Raw genomic sequence first — 23665 nt, 5'->3', positions numbered from 1 at the left:
GCTTACTATTGTAAGGAAAACAACAAGTGCAGACTTGGAAACGAGGGGGAATAGAACTGGAAAGTTAAGCGTACTCAGGCTGGAGTAGTGAGATGATGGGTGACCGGCCGGGAAGTTAGATGATTTGCAATGATGAGGGCTAGTAGAAAACAGGGCTTTCGTTCGGGCATGGCAAGCCCATTAGTCCCGGTTCAGTCACGAACCGGGACCCATGGCGGCATTCGTCCCGGTTCGTGAGCCCAGGGGGGCGGCCGGGGCCTCGTGGGCATTGGTCCCGGTTCGTATGGAACCATTTGTCCCGGTTCGAGGCACGAACCGGGACTAATGGGCTTCGCTCCTGGCCCACAACCATTGGTCCCGGTTCTTGGCTTGAACCGGGACAGAAGGCCCAGATTTAGTACCGGTTCTAGCCACGAACCGGAACAAATGAGCTGCCTATATATACCCCATCGCCGCAGCAGAGCACTCCACAGTGCTCTATTTTTTCTGGCCATCGAGGGGAGGGCATTTGGGTGCTCTAGCTCACCTCCTATGCACATGAGGTGTTCGATGAAATGTATGAGCCACACTAGTTAATCTTTCTCCTCTCGAAACTCGACCTCCGAGCTCCATTTTCCCCGAGATTTGTCTAGGTTTAGCGGTCCGTCACGTCCCGTCCCCATCTTCATCGCCGTCGATCGCCCGCGCCGATCTCGTCGCCAGCACCACCATGGTGAGCCTCTTGTTCTTATCTTCTTTCTGAAAGAAAAAAAATTCTTACTTCAGATAGATACTTGACTAATTTTGTTACTTTTATTATTCCTTCTTATTATATAGTGCGATGGTTTTGGTATCCGCCCCTGTCGGCCCTCGTCCTGTCTATGATTCGGATGTGGTATATATTATCTTTTTATAACTATTTGGTTCATTTATTGTTTATGACAATTATGCCGACCAACGTGACATAGATTTTATTTATCTAGGAGGTGGTTGAACCGGAAATTCCAACCGACCCTATTGTCGAGAGGTTAAATTTAGTTGAAGAAGAAAAAATTTACTTGAAGAAAAAAATAAAAAAATTGAGGAGGAGAAGATGATATTGGAGTTGCACGTTGCGGATGTCGTCGATGATCACAAGATCAAGATGGATGCAATGCGGTTGAAGATTAGAAAGATTAGAAAATATGTCATTCATACCGAGGCTTGGTATCATTATGCAGTTGGATCAATTGTTACCTTGGTTGCGATTATGATCGCATTTGTTGTTGCATTGAAATGTTTTACATAATTTCAATGTATGGTTTAATTAGATGCTCTGGAGAGCTATATATATGTTGTTCAATGAGAACTATGTATGTACTTTGGTTTTAATGTGATGATGAACTTCTATTAATTTGGTCACTTGTCTATTCATGAGAGCTATATGTTGCCTTCAATTTCAGGGTCTTATAGCTCAAAATAATCAGTAAATGCATGAAAAATAACAAACGAAGTCAGAAAGGGTTGAAAATTGATGATGTGGCTTTGAATGGTGCATTTTGAACACAGAAAAACTATGAAGTTCAAGTAAGTTCAAAAAAATGAAATCCCTTTGTAACAGACGAGTTTCCGAATGAAACCCTGATACTTCGAAAGAGATTGTCCGTTTTGTACACGAAGTGCATCCAGTTTTTGCCGTAACCCTCTCTACTTTCTTGCACATGCTATGTGGGTGAAATGATGATACCATGCCAACTTACAACCTTTTCAGAGTTCATTTCTAGTGCTTTTCAATTTCAGGGTCTTATAGCTCAAAATAAACAGTAAATGCATGGAAAATAACAAATATTATAAAAAATAAATAAGTAATTAGAAATAGAATAAAATAAACTTTAATAAAATATATAAGTAGAAACAAAATAAAATAAACTTGAATAACATAAATAAAATTTATGAAACTAAAATTATCAACGTATTTTCTGTTCAAAACATTATAAGCAACCTCTAGTATTACTAAAAACTAAAATTATATAAAATCGATGCAACTAAAATTATCAAAGTTTTTTCTGTTCAAAATCATTAAAAGCAAAAAGAATTTTTCATAAAGAACTTTTTTTGTTAGAAACTTTAATAGCAAAAGAATTATCATAAAATAAAATAAATAAGTAATTAGAAATAAAATAAATAAGTATTTTGTTGTAAGTAGAAACAAAATAAAATAAATAAAGCAAAATAGAAAAGAAATAAACTGGGAAAAAATAAAAAAAACGCCACCTACTGGGCCACCACCGCCTGAATACAACTAGAAACCCACCCATGGGCCAGGATTCAGGCCCGTAGAAGGCCCAATAGGCCCACAAGCAGATACAGTGTGTTTAGGCCCGAAAGCCTGCATTTGAGAGGAGCTCGAGAGGGCAGCGGGAGTGGGCTTATAAACCACTCTCGAGCTCCCTCAGCTAGCGAGGTGGGATTAATTAAACTTTCGTGCCGCGATGCGGGCAGCACAAGGCCTTTAGTCCCGGTTGGTGCCACCAACCGGTACTAAAGGCATACATTGGTACCGGTTCGTGGCACCAACTGGTACCAATGCCCACCCTTTAGTCTCGGTTCGTGCCACCAACCGGGACCAAAGGCCTCTTTTCAGCAGCCCTCTGAAAAGAGGCCTTTGGTCCCGGTTGGTGGCACCAACCGGGACTGAAGATGGGCTTTGGTACCGGTTCGTGCCACGAACCGGGACTAAAGCCTTTCCTATATAAGCCAGCCCTTCGCATTTTTTCAGATTTCAACGCCAGTTGCCGCCCGACGACGCCGACCTCCTCGACGCCGCCAGGCTACCCCGCCGCCGTCGCCGTCGCCCGTGCCCCCGAGCCCACGCTGACGCCGTCCGCCGCCCTCGAGCCCACGCCGTCGCCGGCCGCGCCCCTGCGCCACGCCCCGACGCCGTCCCGCCCCGCCCCGACGCCATCGCCGCCCCGCGCCGCCCCTGCCCCGGCGCTGCCTCCTCATCGCCGTCGCCGCGCACCCTGTGAGCGCCGCCCCAATCCCCTCCTCCTCCTCCCTGTAATGGCCGCCGCCGCGCCCCCTAGCTATTATATATGTGTAGTATAGATTTTTAATTTAGTTGTATTAATTTGGATGTGTAGTTAGATGTGTAGTTAATTTAGGTGTTGTAATTTAGATGTATTAATTTAGATGTGTAGTTTAGATTTTTTTGGTGATATTATTATTGAATATGCAAATGTTTGTATGTTCATATATATGCAAAGAATATATCAATTTTTTCATAGAATTTTCATGATTTTTTTCTGTTGTAATTTTGTTCATAGAATTTTTATGATTTTTTTTGTCCATAGAATTTTCTTTGTCAATTTATGTATATGTTCATATTGTGTAGGAATCTGAAAATTGTGTATGATCAAAGTCATTTATGTATGTTCATATTTAGAAGAAAAAGAAGGAGAGAAAAAATGAAAATAAGAAGAGGAAGAAGGAGAAGAAGAAGAAGAATAAAAGAAGAGGAGAGGAAGAAGAGGAGAAATAAATAAGAAGATGAAAAAGAAGAAAAAAAAAGAGTATAAGAAGAAGAAATAGAGGAGAAGAAGAAGAAATAGAATAATATATTATTCTATTTTTTCTTCTTCTCCTCTATTCCTTCTTCTTCTCCTCTTTTTTTCTTTTTTTTCTTCGATCTCCTCCTCTATTCCTTTCTTCTTCTCCTCTCTTTTTTCTTCTTCTTCCTCTTCTTATTTTTTTATCGGGTATGTCGTTGTCGATATACGTACCCCCCTCCCCGATAACTTTTAGTAAGTACTACTTAGAAAGTGTTTAATAGAATTAGTTAGAAAAATAATAGAACTAGTTAAACTAGCTAGTTTATTTTTAGTAAATACTACTTTATTCTATTTTATAGTAAGGAAATTAATAGAACTAGTTCTTTTTTAGTTAAAGCAATTATTCCCGCATCGACATCGACGATGCCTATCCCGCATCCTCGTCGTCGACTCGGCGGAGGAGGCCGGCTTGATCAGAGGGGCCATGTCCGGGACTGGGCTCCGCCGGGCTGGTTTTGGGAGGTGCTACCTTCCGGGGGGCGTAGGTTGGTGAGGAGCCAGCCCGTCGTTGACCCGATCGTTGTTTGGTGGCGGTCGCGTGGGCCAGTGACGGTGCCGAGGCTTCCGGACACCGCGGAAGTGGTACGTCACCGTGTCAGCAAGGAGGACCAGCACGTCCGTCGCTACATGGTTGCGTTGGAGGGCAGGTTCGACAATACCTGGCAGGTTCTTCAGGGATCTCACTAGAGCTATGATCCTGTGATGGTTCCTTCCCTTTGGGTGTCCACCGCCCGCGCCGATACCCGTCGGGCGCTACGGTTCTAGCTGTACTGGCGATATGTATGATAGTATTCGAGGTGTATTAGTGATATATTCGACGATGTACGGACGCATGGAGATGATGTAGTTTTGCTTATAATTGAATGCATCCTAATTTGAATACTACTTTATTTTGCGATTTGATTTTGCTTATTGAATGCTCAAATTGGAAAACTACTCCTACTTTGAATGCTAAAATTGGAGAGCACTATGCAAGGCATATGCATATGATTAGTTGATAGCATATACGGTTTTTGTTTTCGCAGAAATCTAGGAGCCCCCGGCCCCTCCATCATCCCCGCCATCGTCCCCGTCACCGACCCCCTCCGACATCGAGGTGAGACCAGCCAAATCCTCTTTTAGAAAGATAATTAAACGATATTTCGGGTTGACTTTAAGTCTGTCGAGTCTCCACCATATATGAGAGGACGAATAATCCCGACTGTTGTCGTGGGGGTAGCTTCTCCTTCGTTCCCGTATGCTAGACAATTTGGTGTAATGCACTCGGGAACGAATGGAGGAGCTACCATCACCGACGGTCGCAAATGTCAGAGAGGAATCAGTGAGGGAGAGTTCCACCATATAAATATGAGAGGACGGAGAATCCCGACTGTTGTCGTGGGGGTCGCTTCTCCTTCGTTCCCGTGTGCTAGACATTTTGGTGTAATGCACTTGGGGACAAATGGAGGACCGACCATCACCAACGGTCGAATGTATACACCACGTGAGCTGAGAGTTTTCAAGAAAAGACTCGACAAACCGATAGTCAACCCATGATGAATAATAATGATCTAATTTAGTTTTTGTAGTACATATATTTAATTGTACAAGTTTAATCTTTGAATTATGAACGTAGGAAATGTCATCATCGGACGACGAAAGTCTCCCGGGGGAGTGCGGGTGGTGCCACGACGATCGAGGTTTGTGCGACAGGCCTCACCTGGACGATGATCGGCGCTTCAGCATTAAGCTCGAGGAGACCTTCGATGTTGACACGGTACGCAACGGCGACAAGTGTTTTTTCGTAATTAAGCATGACTTCAACTATTTCAACGTGTAATTTTCATCTTTTACAATTCGAGTATAGCTTATCCCATGCCATGCAAGATGCTATGTCTTGGAGAAGATGGCTTTTGAAGACCATGAAAATTTTGAAACGAAGAAAATTCACCTAAGGACCCATCATGATGTGGATTTTGAAGTAAATCTGTATAATGCTGAGAGCGTAACCCATTTTGGTTGCAAAAATTGGGAAGCATTTTGCAAGATGTATGGTTTTGATGAGGGTATGCTTATCACCATGGATCTTGGTGATCCTGAAATCGAGCAAGACAATATGGACATTTGGGTCCTTGTTGATACGCCTCCAGTTCTACAGCTATGTGAGTTTCTCAAACATAGTTATTAGCTAATTTATATTGTTTTTTCAAAATAGTTGACAGCTTATTTCCATTGACAGCTTATTTTGATTGTTCAAACAATGTGCGGAACATGGTAGACAAACCCCACTACACCGATGGCTCCGAATTAACTTATCAGGAGAAAAATTATCTGGTCGGATTTTGTACTGATATTGAGAATTACAATATCTACAATAAAACTCCTCAACATTATGGTCAATACGTGCCACTAGTGCACGTGTTGAACTACGGTAACTACCATGGAGATACCCTGGTAAGATATTTTACTATTACGACATCCGTGCATCTTTTGCATACTTCTAAAACTAGTACATCATTGCTAACTATGAAGTTATTACTATGTTTTTCAACGGAGAATCCCAGAGGATTGTGTGCCTCATTTGATGTATCAGAATGGCAGCCTTCGTGTTTTGAACATATATCTAGTTCATCCTACGAATCTCAACTGTCCATACCGGATTTCTAAAAGAAGTGGAGACATGCTAATCAGAGAATGGAAAAAATGTATGGACAGTCGTAAGGAGGTTCTTGGAAGCAAAAGGAAGCGAAGCGCAAGAATTGGAGACAGGATGATCTCCATTCTCCATAATGGAGAGTCAGGGTCTATATTGTTTTATGCTATTTTACCTTAACGAGGGTATTTAGGTCCTACCTAATACTGATGATCATGTGCTGAGAACAAAGTAGGGTTGGTTCGATGACTATCAGGATGATGATCGTATGACTTGTTATTAATAACGAGTAGAAGTTGTATGATGATGATTAGTAGGACTTGTTATTATGATGATGCATGATGCGAGCATGAAGAGATATGATATATCTGTGGATGAAATGAACATGGATTGGATTGAAGTGAAGGCAACATGCATGTGGTGCATGTCGAAAGTAGTACAATCCAAACTTGATCAAGTTAGGATTAGTATTACTTTCGACATGCACCACATGTTGCCTCACTTCAATCTAAGTCATGTTTAGGCATAGCAGTAGCAGTAGCACGGAGATAAGAGAGGACACATCTCTCTATTAGCTACCTATACCAACCTAAATTAACCCCCAAAACCCCTAAACCACCTCCTTTCAAAAAAACAGCCGCTGAAATGCTGACGCGTGGAAGCTTATTGGTCCCGGTTGGTGCTACCAACCGGGACCAAAGGCCCTCCTGCCTAGGCTCGCCGGAGCGGCCACGTGGAGGCCCATCTGTCCCGGTTTGTATAAGAATCGGGACTAAAGGCCTAGGGCATTAGTAACGACCCTTTAGTACCGGTTCCCCAACCGGGACAGATGGGCCTTATGAACCGGGACAAATGGGCCTTTTTCTACTAGTGAGGGGTGATTAGAGATTAGAGATTAAATTGAGCAGTGATGAGGGGTAATTAGAGATCAAATAATTCAGAAATTTGAAAATCGGGAAAAAAATTCAAAAAAAATTCCCAAAAGAATCAATTTAAAAAAAAAATCCTTTAGCCCCGGTTGGTGTTACCAACCGGGACTAAAGGTGGAGCTCCAGACAGCGGCCACATGGAGCCCCTTTAGTCCCGGTTCGTAAGCGAACCAGGACTACAGGTTTTGGGCTTTAGTCCCGATTCCAGAACCGGGACTAATTAAAGGCCCGTTTTCTACTAGTGTCTTCTATTAGGGCATCTTCAACGCTGACACGCAAGTTTGCCCTGGCATCTGTTCACGGACAAGGGGGGGCCAGTCCGCGGACATTGATGTTGGAGGCTGCCATCCTGCCACATACATTGCAACAAATTTTTGAACTAACTAGATGAAATTCATGCAAACATGGCGGATTTCATATAAAGAGGACGACATTCATTACATTTTGGACAATTTTTTACTAAACACTATACTAGACTAAGGTAAAACTAGTTTACGGTCGGTGCCGGTGGATACCCACTCCCACGACACGGATACCCTTGACTAGTCTACGGCCGGCCGCGGCGGATCCCCATTGTCTTCCCCATGTCCGATAGCCCCCTTGTCGGACTTCCATGAGCCCTGGAGGTATATGCTTAAGGGAAAAGGGTGGCTCGCTTCCCCATGTTCGGTAGTGCTGCTCATCGGAGTGGAATCGCTACGGCGTGCTTCGGTCGGAGGGTAAGGGGACGACGGTGGCCTGCGCCCGGACAAAGACGCCGGCTGCGTACGCTCGCGTCTCATACCTCAAGACACCCTTATGGGACCCAAGTGGCGGCGGCCTCCCATGTTCTATTTCTCCTCGACGATGGCGGCGGGCACGGATGTGCTGGCCAACGTTTCGTCCATCTCCGTGAAGTCGGCTTCTTTCTCCGCCGACAGGGCGTGGCTACGTGTTCGTTGACGGTGGATGGCGCGGTCACAGACATGGAAGGAGCGGTACAACACGGTGACGTCCACGGAAGCCACGATGCCCGTGCCGCTGTGCTCCCCCGCATGTCGGCCTGGAGCAACTCACCACTCCTCGGTGAGCTAGCTTGGAGCGGCGAGTTGCTGAACGATGCGCCGGCTTGGAGCTTCTACATCTGCGAGTTGTCCTACAATATGGCCTGGATCTTCGAGGGTAGTGGAGCAGAGAGTTTGGCTGGCTCGTATCCGGCAGGCTCGACGGGCCACCTAGCCGGCTTTTATGCTGGAGAACTCCTCTTCCTGCTCGCGGGAAGTAATGGAGATTGCGGAGAAACTGGTACAAAGAGGAGAAGCGAGCGGAGTGTGGTGTGATTTTTGCCCAGCGTATGGCACCGTTTAAATATCAGGCAGACACCTAGAGCCAACAGAAATATAAGGTGTATTGGTTTCTGTGCAAGTCAAGCTTATGTATGTTTGACCAAGATTATAGAATAAAATATCAACATCTAAAAATATAAAATATGAGAATACTTTTCGTCGTGGATCCAATAATACAAGTTTGGTACTGTAGATATTGATACCTTTTTCTAAAAACTTGGTCAAACATGCATGTGTTTGATTTTTGAAAAAACTAATACACCTTAAATTTTGGAATGAAGGGAGTATATAACTAATCATATTCTGGGTGGCTCTATTTCCCCCTCAAATTGATAGGTGATAGGGTGGGATCAGATGGGTTCCCCGAAATATAGGTGGATGCGGGCTGGCAGGAATGAGTTCGGGCGATGGGGGCCTGGTGGGGTTCCTCGAACATCCACACATCTCACCAACTTACCGCAACATACTCATAGAGTGGTCTGGTTGCAGAATTAGGGGAAAATAACTATTAATTATGTGCCCAATAGATGAAATATGTGTGGTTGCCATGCATGCAATCATATCCAAATCACAGGAGCCTATGATTCAACAAAAATATGGTTATAACATAAATGTGAATATAGAAAAATCAAAGTAGAATAGAGGATGTTACCACACATGTGCTAGAATTGAAGAAGCCTGCACTCACATAAGGTAATAAATGCATCAACGCACTACTGTGCGCCAACAAGGTCCAAGGTATAAATATAGGCCCCTTACAATACTCTTGGTACCAATTTCTGTAACATTACATATGTTCAAAGAGCAAAGATCAGGTTATACTATATGAATGAGTTGTTACAGTTGTATAGGCTTGGAAGGCATGGGAAATTATGTCATGACTTTGAAGGTTATTGAGGTGATCAATTTGACCCCTTAGACATCTTCCACACCACGGGGGCTGATGTTGTGTCTATATTTTGGATCCTTATGATGTGAATCAGCCCCATAGAGAACCCAATCTACTAACAAGGAATCAACATGCTTACAGGTTCAAGGAGCCCCAGTTCCTTCTATAATGTGGCTATTTTGCTGCTAGGCATTAAGATGTAACTATAGGTACAACTACTGTTATTGTTGCCATTGTTGTTGGAGCTAGATTGTCAATAAAACCATAGGCGATGTTGCACTTGTCAAACAATAACTTAAGTGCAATATTACTCACATGTAGTCATTTACTTCTAGAGTTGTGCAAATTTACTTGCAGCCTAATATTGTATTGTTAAAACTTTTTTGTCTCTGCAAAGAGTTACCATTGGCATGTAAAAATACCACATTGTCAGTGGTATGACTTATTTCTTTTGGTCTTGAGCAGAGGCATCGTTGGCAGGCAGGAGACTCATCTAATCACTAATTGATGCAAACTTACCTCTGACGTTTAATCTCTATTAGAAACAAAAATCAGTGAATGGAGAAATTTCCTAAGCAGACACACCAAAACATTAACGCACGTCCCCCTTCTCCTTCTTTTCTTTTCTGTGTGTCCGGTATTTTGGTGGCCCAAGCCAAAATTTTGGAATGGGAGAATGCAAATGGATGACTCAAGAATGAGAGAGGTGTTGGATAGAAGGGAAGGTCATGCATGCCATCAAATGCTCTAGTAAATTTTATTGGCTAATTCAAAATAGAAATGATTGTCGAATAGAAAGTCACATTTTTATACTGCCCAACCATGAGATCGTACTCATATTGCTTCTCGTACAGAACAACTAATCACTGAATTCTCGAACAATATCAGCCCAACTTGTCCAAATAGATACCAGTCATAGTCTATCTTGCCAGCCTATTATATACACCACGTAGTTCTAAGTCCTAACGGGTGGTTCAAAGATAATTATGAAAATAGCAAATCAAAACATAATAGAAGAGATTACCAAACATGTGCTAGAATTGAAAAAGCCCATACTCATGGAGGCGAACGAATGAATTGAACCTCTAAGTTCACTCCAACATTGCCCGAGATATAAACATTGCCCCGTTCCAAATTCTATAGCGTCAAGGAATAGATATAATACACATGCTCAAAGAGTATGTATAGTGTGTATATGATGAGTCGTCTAGGCTCGGAAGGCACCGTGAATAATGATCCATATTATGTGAATCGGCCCTGAAGAAGACTCGTTGACTGGACGAGGAGTCCATATGCTTGATGTTGTAAAGGAACCCATGTTCATTATATTTAGTGTCTACTTTGCTACTAGACTTTAAATTCTAACTCTAGCTACTATGAATTATCCCATTCTGGTTGTCATTGTAGTTGGAGATAGCTGTGGTGGCTAGGTTTGTCTATGTAATTGGTTGTGGAGCTACCCTTGTACAAGCAAAACAACATGGCAATATTATCTTAATTTGTTCATTCATTTATTGATTTGTATCAATCCTCTATTTCTTTAGTTTGTTTCTGTACAAAGTTACAAATGATAGGCACTAATACGGTAACATCAGTAGTATGAATTGTTTTTTCTCCTAATAGAAGCACCATTAGCAGGCAAGATACCCATTCAATCACTAAGAGGTGTAAAAGTTATCATTGACGGATAATAATTGTTGGACGCAAAATCCGTGAGCGGGAAAAATTAGGCAAATGTTAGAGCAACTCTTGGAGAGTCGCAATATTAGGCCGGCCTACATAATAACCGCTGATATGGCAATTTTGGCCGAAAAGTGTCATTCGCTCCCGAGTCATCATAGTTTACGGAGGTCGCTCTATATGCATCAAACCAATCCACAGCACACTTTATGGGACCCAAGCGGCGGCGGCCTCCCATGTTCTACTTCTCCTTGATTATGGCCGCGGACGCGGACGTGCTAGCCACCGTTTCGTCCATCTCTGTGAAGCCCACTTCTTTCTCCGCCGGCAGGGTGCGGTTACGCATTCATTGATGGTAGATGGCATAGCCGCGCGCACGGGAGGAGCGGTGCGACAAGACATCATCCACGGCAGCCACGATGACATGCCGCCGTGCTCCCCCGTGTACCGGTCGAGCAACTCGCCACTCCTCGGCAAGCTGGCTTGGAGCGGCGAGTTGCTGAATGACGAGCCGGCTTGGAGCTTCTGCATCCGCAAGTTGGCCTGCAGCAGCCTGGATCGTCGAGGATGATGGAGCAAAGAGTTGCATGGCTCATATCCGCCGGGCTCGATGGGCCACCCGGCCAGCTTTTATGCCGGTGAACTCCTCTTCCTGCTCACCGGATGCCATGGAAATTATGATGAAAATGGTGCAAGTAGGAGATGGGAGTGGAGTGTGGTGTGATTTTTGTCCAGCATATGGCACCGTGTAAAATAGCGTGCGAACGACGAGAGCCAACTGGAGTATAAGGTGTATTGGTTTTGATGCAAGTCAAACTTATGTATGTTTGACCAAGATTATAAAATAAAATATCAACATAAAAAATACAAAAATAATATGAAAATACTTTTCGTGGTGGAACCAATGTTACAAATTTGGTACTGTAGATATTGATATTTTTTCTAAAAACTTGGTCAAACATGCACATGTTTGACTTTTGAAAAAACTATTTTTTTGGATAAAGGGTGGAATTTTAATGGTTCGAAATGGAGCATCAAGAGGATACAAACACAATGAGCATACGCCCGACCTCTTGATAGCTAAGATGTACATAGCCAACACCAACACACGCACGCACCGAACATCTCATGACATCACACGGACAATGAGGTTCGCGATTGGCGAACAGTAAAAGTGAAACCCAAAAGCGATCAGATCCGCGATTGGCAAACTATAATAATGACCATATCCGCACCGACCATCTCATGACATCACACGGACAATGAGGTTCTTCAACGGCAACACCTTTAGGAAGGGAGAAACACTCAAGTGTCGTCATCACCAGATCCAACCACCCAATGTCAGAATCTAGGTTTTCACCCGTTAGACCCACTATGAGCATATCCGAGCAATGCCTTCAACAAGGTAACCGCATAAAAACATCGTCATTGCCAGGTATAACCAACTCGGTTGCACCTAGGCTTTCACCCAGAGCTCGAGAGCATGTGCTCAAGTAGCACAACCATCAACGTCACTCATGTTTCATCTCCACCACTTTTCTACGATCCCAGCAGCTACATGCGTGATCGATGCGCGATCGCCGCCACTGCACAATCATCCTTCTGCGTCAAGTCGTCATCGATACTTTGCTTCTCCCTATCGAGCTCAAGCATCGGGTCTAGCGAGAGGAACCCTCACAATGACCTTTCGATGGTCACCGTAATCCATAGCGAGGCCACCACCGCAAGCCGAACGTCACCAAGGACCTACACGGACAGCGAAGCAAACCACCACAGACTACCACCTCACACAAGAGAGCCATGCCTAGGCCTGTCGACCCAAAACCAATATTCCTGGAACTAGAGCACGAAAGTCAAATAACTATCATCAGTGACGCGCACCCAGACCAAACCAACCACGCCATGGTGAAGGAGGCGGGTCGAAACCATAGCACGGGTGCAACCCACCAGTGGACAAAGCGGTCACCATCGGAGTAGCTACAACACACCTGGGCATAGCTGCCACCGTCAAATGAGGCTTCCTTCTGATGCATCCGGACTCCAGAACCTAGGCAGAGTTGGTTGGCGAGCAGCCGCAGCGGACAGTCCCTATCCAGATTGGATCTGAGAGGGCCAAGCCAGAGGCCTGCCGAACCAAGGCCATGCACGACACAACCACAAACTCTGGTTATGGTCCCTGTACTCCAGGAGCTTCTTCAGCCGGCAGAGGAGGCCCCACACCAGCCGCATCACCGGCGAACACATATCAGCGAGGGGTTCCTCACGAGCATCGCAAGATGGCGCGGGATGGAGTGAACTGCCCAGCCGCCACCGAGCGCCGCGCAGGGCTTTTCCTCGGCTGCACTGGCTAGCGGGGCGAGGGGGAATGGAGGAGGAGGGGTAGTTTCGTCCCACCCGTGTCGCCCGATAGGCAACGCGGGGGCCTGAGCGATTTTTTCGGATCTTTTGGTCAGTACAAGCTATGTTTCCAAGGTTCTCTTTGAATAAACCAACACACCTTATATTTTGCAATGGATGGAGTATAAACTAATCATATTCTGGGTGACCATGGTCCGGCCCGGCCATGGGTGGACAATCGAAGCTAAAGGCTGGCGCTACCATTTTAGGGGGATGGCACATTGGCACATGATAGGTCATCACTGGCACATGGAGTGGATGCTGGAAAAGTCACCACTCCAAAGCACCCCTACCCTGTCACCTACCTACCTACCTACTTGTTGTGCCTATGTGTCCATGAAGTTGAAGATTTGACAAGATATTGCATTGTGGATGGACACTTGACAGACATTATTAGGCCATTCATAGGTAGCTTAGACAACTTGTGAATTGGTCTAGCAATCTAATCCCCTGATACTATTTCCCAAGAACCATAGTAGTTATCATACTGTGAGTGCAGTACAATTTCGCAGTTCCAACTGTTGCTGAACTCCATTACATGAGGCAGAGCAGAGCATGTGTTAGGTTTAGGGAGGAAAGAAACATTCGGAGCCGAATCACCGGGGCTACAGAACAGTCAGTTGTGCACACACATGGGTGGCCCACTCACACGATCCAGAGAAAGAGTGAGAGAGAGTAACGGCTCATCCAAGAGCATCTCCACTTGTTCGGCCCCGCAGGGGCTTGAAATAGCGCCGTCTGGGGCGCGCTGGCGAAAAAATCGGCGTGGGGTGGTCGGTTTCCCAACCGCCGCCTCAGATGCGTTTTTTTAATAAAAAACTAGGCCAAAATTCGGCCAAACACGACAGAAATTCAGTCAAACTAGGCGATTTTATTGATATTTGTACAAAAACAGAAAACATAATTTAAAAACTAAGTAAAACGACAACTAAATACTACTATGCCATCGCCGCCGCCCGCCTTCTACATGCCGAGCAGCCTATAGAACTTGGTGTAGTCGCCACCGTCGTCGTCGTTGTCGCCGTCATCGTCACCACCGTCCTTCATGCCGCCACCGTCCCTGCTGCACCCCTGACCAGCGTCGCCGATGCGTGGGGTGTTGGACGGCCCGGGCGCCTCCTCGTCGCTGTCGTCAACGATGACGACGCCGCCCTCCTCGCGTCCGCGGTGACAAACGGCGATCTCCTCGACGGCGCGGCGTTGGTGCGCCATCTCCTCGCCGACGTAGTCCTCCCGCGCCCATTTGAAGGCAGACTCATCGTCGGCGGCCATGGCCTCGTGCTCCTTCTTCATGGGGAGCAGCCCCGGCTCGGTTTTCGGCCTGATGAGGCGTGAAGAGGGAGGAGAGGGGCCACGGCCACCCTCGTTGATGACGGGGGCGCCGCCGCGGGTGCGGCGCCCGAGCAGCGTCTCCTGCGGCTCCGGCTTGAGGGGGCGGAGCGCCGGAGATCCGGAGGAAAGGGAGCCCGACGACGAGGAGGTCGTTGTCTCCATTCGCCGCGGCATCCAGGAGCTGCCGCGGCGGCGAGAGAAGGAGGGGGGCGCCGGGTACTCCATGCACGGTGTGTTGCCGGCCTGGATGTGCTCGAGGATGGCTTCGAGAGTGCGGCCGGGGACGCCCCACCATTGGCACCGCCCCTCGGAGTTGAGGCGGCCGCGGGGCTTGACGCCGTTCGTGGAGGCGAGCTGGTCTTCGTGGCGGCAGCCGAAGTACGCCGTCCACAGCGTGTGGCTATCGGGGGCGTACCTCGGCTCGTTCCGGGCTTGCTCCGGCAGCAACGACCAGATGCGCGCTATCTCGGCGTGCCGGTCAGCACCGATGGGCGCCATAGGCACCGGAATGCCACGGGCGCTCAGCCTCCACGAGCCCGGCACCCGCATGTCCGGCGGCGCCGGGTAGTCGGCCTCGTAGAAGAGGCACGCCTCGTCCTCGTGCAGGTGGCGGCGGCCGAAGCCGTTGGCCGCCGCACCGTCGCTTGGGTAGCGCTCGGCCATGGTCGTCGACGGAGGAGAGAGGGAAGACGCGCGTCGGCGGCGAGAGGGCGAGAGGGGCGTCGGCGGCGAGAGGGGGAGAGGGTCTGTGGGCGAGGGAGTGTGTGTTCACCGGTGAGGGAGGGCGGCTTTTATAGCCGCGGGTGGGCGGCGAGAGGGCGACCGCCGTGTGTACGCGTGGCGGGAGCGGGCGGGACGCGCGTCGGCGCGCCTTCACTGTGCCGGTCAATGGAAGGCTGACCGGTGCGGCAACGCGGCAGCCTTGGCATTGATTCCCCGCGGGAAATGGAGGCGATGAGGACGACGAACGCGCCCGGTCGCTGACTCACCGGGTCCACCAGTGTTCCGCGCCAAAATTGTTTTCCCTGGCCCTCCCCAGCGTGCCGGGTTCGGCCTGGATCCGCCGGCACCAAATTCAGCCCTAACCACCATAATGCGATCGACGGTACGTCGGATTCCTCTGAAATGATTAGCCCGTCGCCATCTCGCTGCAATCATATGCGCTCCGGCCAAATGTTCTCTCTTCCTGTCTCGGTTTCCTTTGCATCGCAGCTACTGTTTATGATCCCTGCGAGCTCTAGCACATGGAACAGGAACATGGCTGGATAATGGAAACTATGACTGTTTTACACGGTCAGGGAGATGAAATCGTAAGCATTATATTATGTGTAGGCACTGATTATATACAGCATAAGTTCATATGTAATTTTCAGCGATCCGCACAGCTCATGAGCCAGAGGGACTTTACAATGTTGTAACAAATCGGATGACCGATTGGGCATGGCAAGAAGAAAGTTGGTGCTTCATCCTTGGCCATGAACTACTCACTGGAGATTACTACCAACAATTTTAAACAGCAGGGTTGGCGGTTCGGTATACAAAGTTCAGAAACTGCAGAAGAAGCACCTGGTTTGCTTTAGTACTGAGAATGTTCTGTGCACCGAGCTCACTGATGGACATCATTGTAGCTTCCTCGCACAAGGCTCTCAGGTCACTCCCAGAATACCCTAGGGACATATAGATATGCTTCCTCATCAAGGACCACAGCAGCGCCATCATTTCAGAATGAGCATAGAACGGAAGATGGAATTTACCTTCAGTCTCGGCAGCAAGCCTCTCCAGATCATAATCTGTAATAGAATTGATTGTCAAATATAAAGTCGCATTTTTTTATACCACCAAACCATGAGATCGTCCTAGTATTGATCCATCGTATAGAAAAAGTAAACAATAGATTACCAGAAAACATCGTTCCAATGTTGTCACTGGATTCCCGAACAATATTGTTTCATTGTTGTTCGAATAGATACTAGTCTTCATCTATCTCGCCATCCTAGTACATGCTAGGAACTCAAGGCAGGGGGCTTGTGGCCCGGTAGTAGAGAGATGACAGTAGTGTCGATGATCGATGGGTCAAATGAGCTATACGCCATGAAACTCCTCACAACGATACATCCCGCCAACTCACAACAACATAATTGAATCATGGACTGGTTGGAGGCTTAGGTGAAAAAACAACCAGTCCATTAGATGAAATATTTATGGTTGAGATGCATCCAATCGTATCAAAAGCACATGGTCGTATGACACAACAACGAGCGGTTCTATCATAAATGTGAATACAGAAAAATCAAGACATAATTGAAGAGAATAAATGCAATTGAGGACCACGTTCACTCCAATGCCCAAGATATAAACATAGGTCCCTTCCAATACTGTTGGTTCCAATTCTTACAGCCCTGGCGTAAATCAGCAGAGATAGGGCTGCCTATGGATTAGCTGTCTACGCTTGGAAGGCACCGGGAATTATTATACGGTTACAAGGTTGTTACAGGCGAGCAATTTGATCCCTTCGACCTCTTCCACACAACTGAAATGGGCATTCTTGTGTGAATCAGCCTCGATGAGAGATCAGTCCACTGACAAGGAGTCTAAATGCTTAAAGTTGGAAGGAGCCCATGTCCCTTCTATCGTGAGAAAAAGGGTTTCCCCCCGCTTTGTATTACAAAGCAACCACTGATACATCCAACGATAGGTGCTATGGCCGCAGCACAAACAAGCCCAAAGAAAAAAGAAGAAGAAAGGAAGAGAAACAAATGCCAACAACGGCAGATCGACGAAACGAAGATGACCGGCGACCGCTGCACCCTCCGGAGAAGTACCACCACGTTCCCAGCACCCGAAGCGCCGCGTACCAAGCAACACCTTCAAGAAGGAGGCGACGACGACGCCGCTGCTGCCCAGACTAGTCCTAGGGTTTCCCCCGGTACGCGGGGGCAGTGAGGGCAGGGGAGTACCCGACACCCTTCAGGAAGGTCCGGCGGCACCCACAGGCGTCGTCGCGTCGGGGCCGGACGTGCCGCCAGAGATTTCTCCCAACCCAAACCCCCAGCACCACCCCAGACGAATCATAGTGCACCGCCCATCGCGCCGCCCACCAGCATGTGCCACCACGGTCACCGAATCAACTTCGCCGTCTCCCTGAGGTCACTGACACGAGACCTGGAGGATGGGAGAAGGGAGAGTGGCCTAAGGGGCATCCGCAACATCGCCGACGTGAGGGGACAACCACCACCGCCACCGCAGAGCCGACCGGACGCGCGGACAAGGGGCCTGCCAGGCACCGAGGCCCGGCCGGACCCAAAAGGGTCCGGACAGCCCCTGCCGTCACGCTGCAGCTCGCCGGCCGACGAAGCCGCCACCGCCCGCGGACCACCACCACTTCACCACCAACCAGGGAACAGCGCCGCCACGCACCGAGTCGCCGACCCGCCCTAGCCCAGATGGAGCCCGAAAGGGCCTAGATCTGGGCCGCGCGGGCGCCGCCGGCCACCAGCACCGCCACGCCGCCCCGCGGCCAACGGCCGTGCCGCCGCACCGAGAACCACGGAGTTCGCCGGAAATCCGCCGCCGAACCCCACCGCTGCGACCGAACTGCACCGCCGCCAACGGGAGGCCCCCGCGCTCCCCAAGAGCGAGCGGGGAAGGGACAGCCCGCCGCCGCCAGCGCCGCGCGGGCAGGGCCCGGCGGCGGCGGGGAGGGAGATGGACAGGGAGGAGGCCGAAGGAGAGGAGGCAGGGGGGCGCCCGTCGCCCGAGGGGGGCGAGCGGGCGGACGGGAGCGGGGGAGGGGGAGGGGAGAGGGGGGTGGGGAGCGCGCTGCGGCGGCCGGCGACGGCAGGAGGAGGCGGCCGGTGGCGGCGGCGGGGGGGGGGGGGGGGAGCAGGGGAAACCCTAGTCGTGGGAGCGGGAGCGGGAGCCCAAAACTGTGGAATTAAGCGCGTATGTCCCTTCTATCATGTGGTTATTTTGCCGCTGGGTTTCAAGATGTTGGCTGGAGACTAGCAGCGTCGAGTGATGCGTTGGAAATCAAGAGGCATTTCCCCTGTAGACAATGCTTTTAGAAATTCCCCTGCTGTTGTTATATCTTGATACCCATGATGGTTAGGATTGCCTACATAACCACCGTCCACAAATGGTGTTCCATTTGTACAGACAACATCCTCAGAGCAATATTACTAGCATATAATCATTCAGTTCTAAATTTGTGTAAATGTTCTTGCAGTGTTTTGTTGGGTGTAAATACTTAGAGCATCTCTAGTAGATTCCCTGTTCTAAAAGTCCAATACTCATCCCATATCCCAAAATCTCAATGTCAATTTTTAGGGGATTAAACTTTTTCTCAGCTAGCAAACCCCATCCAACTGTTTTTAAACTTATCACAACATAATGTTGCAATACTTAAGAATTCCGTGCACACAATTTAAATACATAGCAAATTTAATGTTCTCAAACATGACCGTGCAAATACGGTCCAAATGAACTAAGAATCCAAATAAACATGATAAAAGAGCACAAGATCAAGTGCTATGAAGGCGTCAATTTTGCTGAGTGAGATCTTGAGGTCCATTGTGAGCTTGACAGTTCTCGAGCCTTCGGTGTGCTTGGAGTGCTTGGAGGAAGGCTTCGATCATGTTTGGAGGATATGGATTGTGTACATGGAACATGGCCGTTTTACACAGTCAGAGAGATAAAATCAAAAGCATTGTTATTATGTGTAGGCATTGATTTTATACAACATGAGTCGTGCAATTTTGGCTGATCCACATGGCTCATGAACCCGAGGGATTTTCCTTGTACAGCATTTTACATTGTTACAAATCGGATGCCTGAATGGGCGTATGTGTATATGTGCCAGTGACACGCTTGCAACTTGCAATCCATTTAGTAGCGCGGAGAAATATATGTACACACCGAAGTAAAACCATCTGATGAACAGGGGGAGTTTATTGTTGTCAGCTTGCGCCGAACTCATCGTTCCATTTCTCCAGCTCGTCCCACTTGCTCTTCTGCAAGCTTGGCCTTATCGCGGTCATCGCATTCCTGAAATCTTCATACCTCAATGGTCGCAGCTGCAACACGGTAAGCAGAATGTTAGTGCTTCTCCTTGGCCATCAACTACTCACGCGAGAATACTATCAACGATTTCAAACAGCATGACGGTTCAGTATACCAAAGTTCAGAAACTGCAGAACAGTCACCTGGATCCCCTACTTGTCAACCAACGCCCGCTATTCCTTTTTTTTTTTTTGGCAAGAAAAACTCCCGATCTATTCATCATCTGTCAAAGCAGTACAAAGATCATTACAAGTAAAAATACATCCAGGTCCGTAGACCACCTAGCGACAGCCAAGTAAAAAATTACATTCAGATTTGCCCGGCGCCGTCTCGCCGCCATCATGTGCAGCTCTGGCCATATGATCCCTTCTTGTCCCGGTTTCCGTTGCAGCGCAGCTACTGTTTATGATCCCTGCAAGCTGTAGAGTAGAGGATTGATTGTGCACATGGAACAGGAACGTGGCTGGATAATGGAAACTGTGACTGTTTTACACAATCATTGAGATGAAATCATAAGCACTACATTATGTGTAGGCACTGATTTTATACAGCATAAGTTCATATGTAATTTTAACCAATCCGCACAGCTCATGAGCCAGAGGGATTTACACTGTTGTAACAAATCGGATGACCGAGTGGGCATATGTGTCTGGCCATTTAATTAGGGAGAGAAATTTATGTACTCCGACATGGATGGAGCGTTACTCTTGTCAGCTTGCGCCGAATTCTTCGTTCCATTTCTCCAGCTCTCGTCCCACTTGCTCTTCTGCAGGCTCGGCCTTATCGCCATCATCGCGCTCTTTTTTAAGAGGAAGACCCCGGCTTCTGCATATGGGCGATGCATACAACCACTTTATTAATTATTTAAAAAAACTTATAAAAAAATACAGCGGTAAGTGTGAAGTCACCGTCTACGCAGTATCTGTCGCTACTCCTATCCAGTTGATGAAGGGATGTTGATAGTCCTGGCCTAATACCAAACAGACCTCGCAGTCAAACCTAACATTAAGACCTGAGGCATCAACCAAGCCACATGCCGGGAATAGGACATCCACCGATCCGGCGCACTCTTAGAGGCTGCCGCCGCCAACTGCCACCACTCCATCTTCAGAGCTATACTGGCGCATCAACCTTGCCCGGTCTAGCTGTCGTCGACGCCACCACGACGCCAGACAACGCCACCATCCTGCGCTCGTCCATCAACACACACCCAGCAGCGAGACCCTGCTGCTCCATGCCGCTGAGACCCACCGTTGTCGACGCGTCAGATGCAACGCTGCTCCTCCTTGGCGAACTCCACCTGCTGCCACTGGTCCCATCCCCTCCACCTGCAATTCCTCTGCACTCCCAACCGAGCCCCAGTGCCCCTGACGACACCTCCAGGAAGGTCACGACGCGAACAACGCCGCTGCCGCCAAATCCGAAGAGGATTGAAGGTTTTCACCCGGCCGGGTTGGGCCCTCGGTTGTGCCTTCATGAAGGAAAGCGGCGCCCATGGGCGTCGCCGCCGTCAGGAAGGCCAGGCCGGCCAAGGTTTCCCTCGAACCCAAAGTACAACGCCAGGGCTCACCATCGCCGGAGTCTGCAGCCGCAAACCACCGGGACGACGAGGAAGGCAACAGGAGAAAAACCTCCAGATCTGACGCAACGGAGCACCGCACCACGGCCAGACTTCACCAGCGACCCGCCGCCTGCGCGGCCGAGCACGCTGGCTAGCGTCGCCTGCAGACGTCGCCAGCCGCCGGACGCCACCGCCTCACCGACAGGGCCGCCGCCCAAGGATCCGCAAGCCACCGATGCGATACTCCAGCCCGCAGGCCGACGGGATCGATCCGGGCTCGGAGATCCCTGCTGCCACCTTCCCCGGCACCCATGCGGGCTTTGCCGGTGGCCGTCTCCGGCGGCGGCGAGGGAGGGAAGGGGATGAGGGGAGGCGGCGCAGCGAAGATCTGATCTCCCCGGAGTCGCCCAGGGAGGCGAAGCGAGGGCCGCCTCTGTTACGCCCCACCCGCAGCCCGCATGGTGAAGGAGTCGCCTGAAGAATAATGATTCTCTTAAAAAGGGAGAGATTTTCACTTCCTGGCCTCTGCACCAACTAGTGGTGAATACTGCCATGTTAGTACGAGTACCAAGATAAACATGGTCCTCATAATTTTTTAAATGAGTATCAAGATATTTCTTGAGGAGTGGTTCCACCACACACCAAGATTGATTCTCAATAAACAGGGAAAACTCCTGTGCATCACCTGTCAATTCTAGAAATTGAACTCGGGTCGGTAGGTTGCACAACCGCATGCCCAACCACGGAGCCATCATCGTGCTCGTGAAATCCTCATATCTCAATGGTCGCAGCTGCGACACGGCAAGCAGAAAGTTAGTGCCTCGTCCTTGGCCATGAACTACTCACGGGAGAATACTACCAACAATTTCAAGCAGCAGGGTTGACAGTTCAGCATACAAAGTTCAGAAACTGCAGAATAAATACCTGGTCTGCTTTGGTAGTGAGAATGTTCTGTGGACCGAGCTCTCTGAGCAGCATCATTGCAGGTTCCTCGCACAAGGCTCTCGGGTCACTACCAGAATACCCTAAGGGACATACAGATATGCTTCATCATCGTCAACGACTACAACGGCCATCATTTCAGAAATGAACATAAAACAGAAAATGGAGTTTATCTTCAGTCTCCACAGCAAGCCTCTCCAGATCATGATCTGCAATAGAATGGAGGGTCAAATAGAAATTCTCATATTTTTTTTATACCAGCAAACCATGAGAACGTCCTAATATTGATTTATCGTATAGAAAAAATAAACAAGATTACCGGACAACATCGTTCCAATGTTGTGCAAATAGATACTGGCCTTCGTCTTATCTCGCCATCCTATTTCATGGTAGGAACTCAAGGCAGGGGGGTTGTGGCTCGGTAGTGTGGAGATGACAATAGTGTCGATGATCGATGGGTCAAATGAGCTATACGCCATAAAACTCCTAACAACGATACCTCCCACCAACTCGCAACAACATAATCCATACAATGGACTGGTTGCTGGCTTAGGTAAAAAGAAGGCATTCCATTAGATGAAATATTTATGGTTGAGATGCATCCAATCATATCAAAAGCACATGATTCTATGACGCAACAACGAGTAGTTCTATCATAAATGCGAATATAGAAAATCAAAACATAATTGAAGAGATTACCACACGTGTGTTAGAATTGAAGAAGTATGCACTGACATAACCTAATAAATTCAATTAAACATTACCTTCGCTCCAGCAATGTCCAAGATATAAACATAGGTCCCTTACAATACTGCTCGTCCAATTCCTACAGCACTGACGGGTCGATATGATACATATATAAATCGGTAGAGATAGGGCTGCATATGAATTACTAGGTGTCTAGGCTTGAAAGGCGCCAGGAATTATTATACAATTACAAGGTTGTTACAAATTTTATCCCTTCAGCCTCTTTTACACAACCTAGATGGGCATTCTTGTGTGAATCCGCCTCAAAGACGTCTCAATCCGCTGATAAGGAGTCCAAATGCTTGAAGTTGTAAGGAGTCCTCATGTGGTTATTTTGCCCCCGGTTTTCAAGATGTAGCCGTAGACCATGACACTCAGAAATTCCGCTGGCGTTGTTATATCTCGGTACCCGTAATGGCCTAGATTGCCTACATAAACCACTGTCCACCAACGGTGTTGCATTTGTGAAAACAACAACCGCAGAGTAATATTACTAGCTTTGTTCCTTCGGCGACATTTGATAAAATTGGAACATACAGAGTAATATTACTAGCATATAGCATTTCATTTCTAAATTTGTGTAAATCTTCTTGCAGTGAATTTT

General features: G+C 47.9%; 1 long non-coding RNA gene across 1 annotated transcript; it reads right to left on the bottom strand.

The window, feature by feature from the left end:
* Positions 1 to 16194: 16194 nt before the first annotated feature.
* On the bottom strand, positions 16195 to 16896 carry LOC123165177 (uncharacterized). Its single transcript, XR_006482818.1, has 2 exons — positions 16653 to 16896; positions 16195 to 16543 (listed from the first exon to the last, which is right to left on the bottom strand). It is a non-coding gene; the product is annotated as an uncharacterized lncRNA (long non-coding RNA).
* Positions 16897 to 23665: the final 6769 nt, after the last annotated feature.

This window comes from Triticum aestivum, chromosome 7D (assembly GCF_018294505.1).
Source record: "Triticum aestivum cultivar Chinese Spring chromosome 7D, IWGSC CS RefSeq v2.1, whole genome shotgun sequence".
NCBI lineage: Eukaryota > Viridiplantae > Streptophyta > Magnoliopsida > Poales > Poaceae > Triticum > Triticum aestivum.
This window is presented reverse-complemented; position numbering and strand designations above follow the sequence as displayed.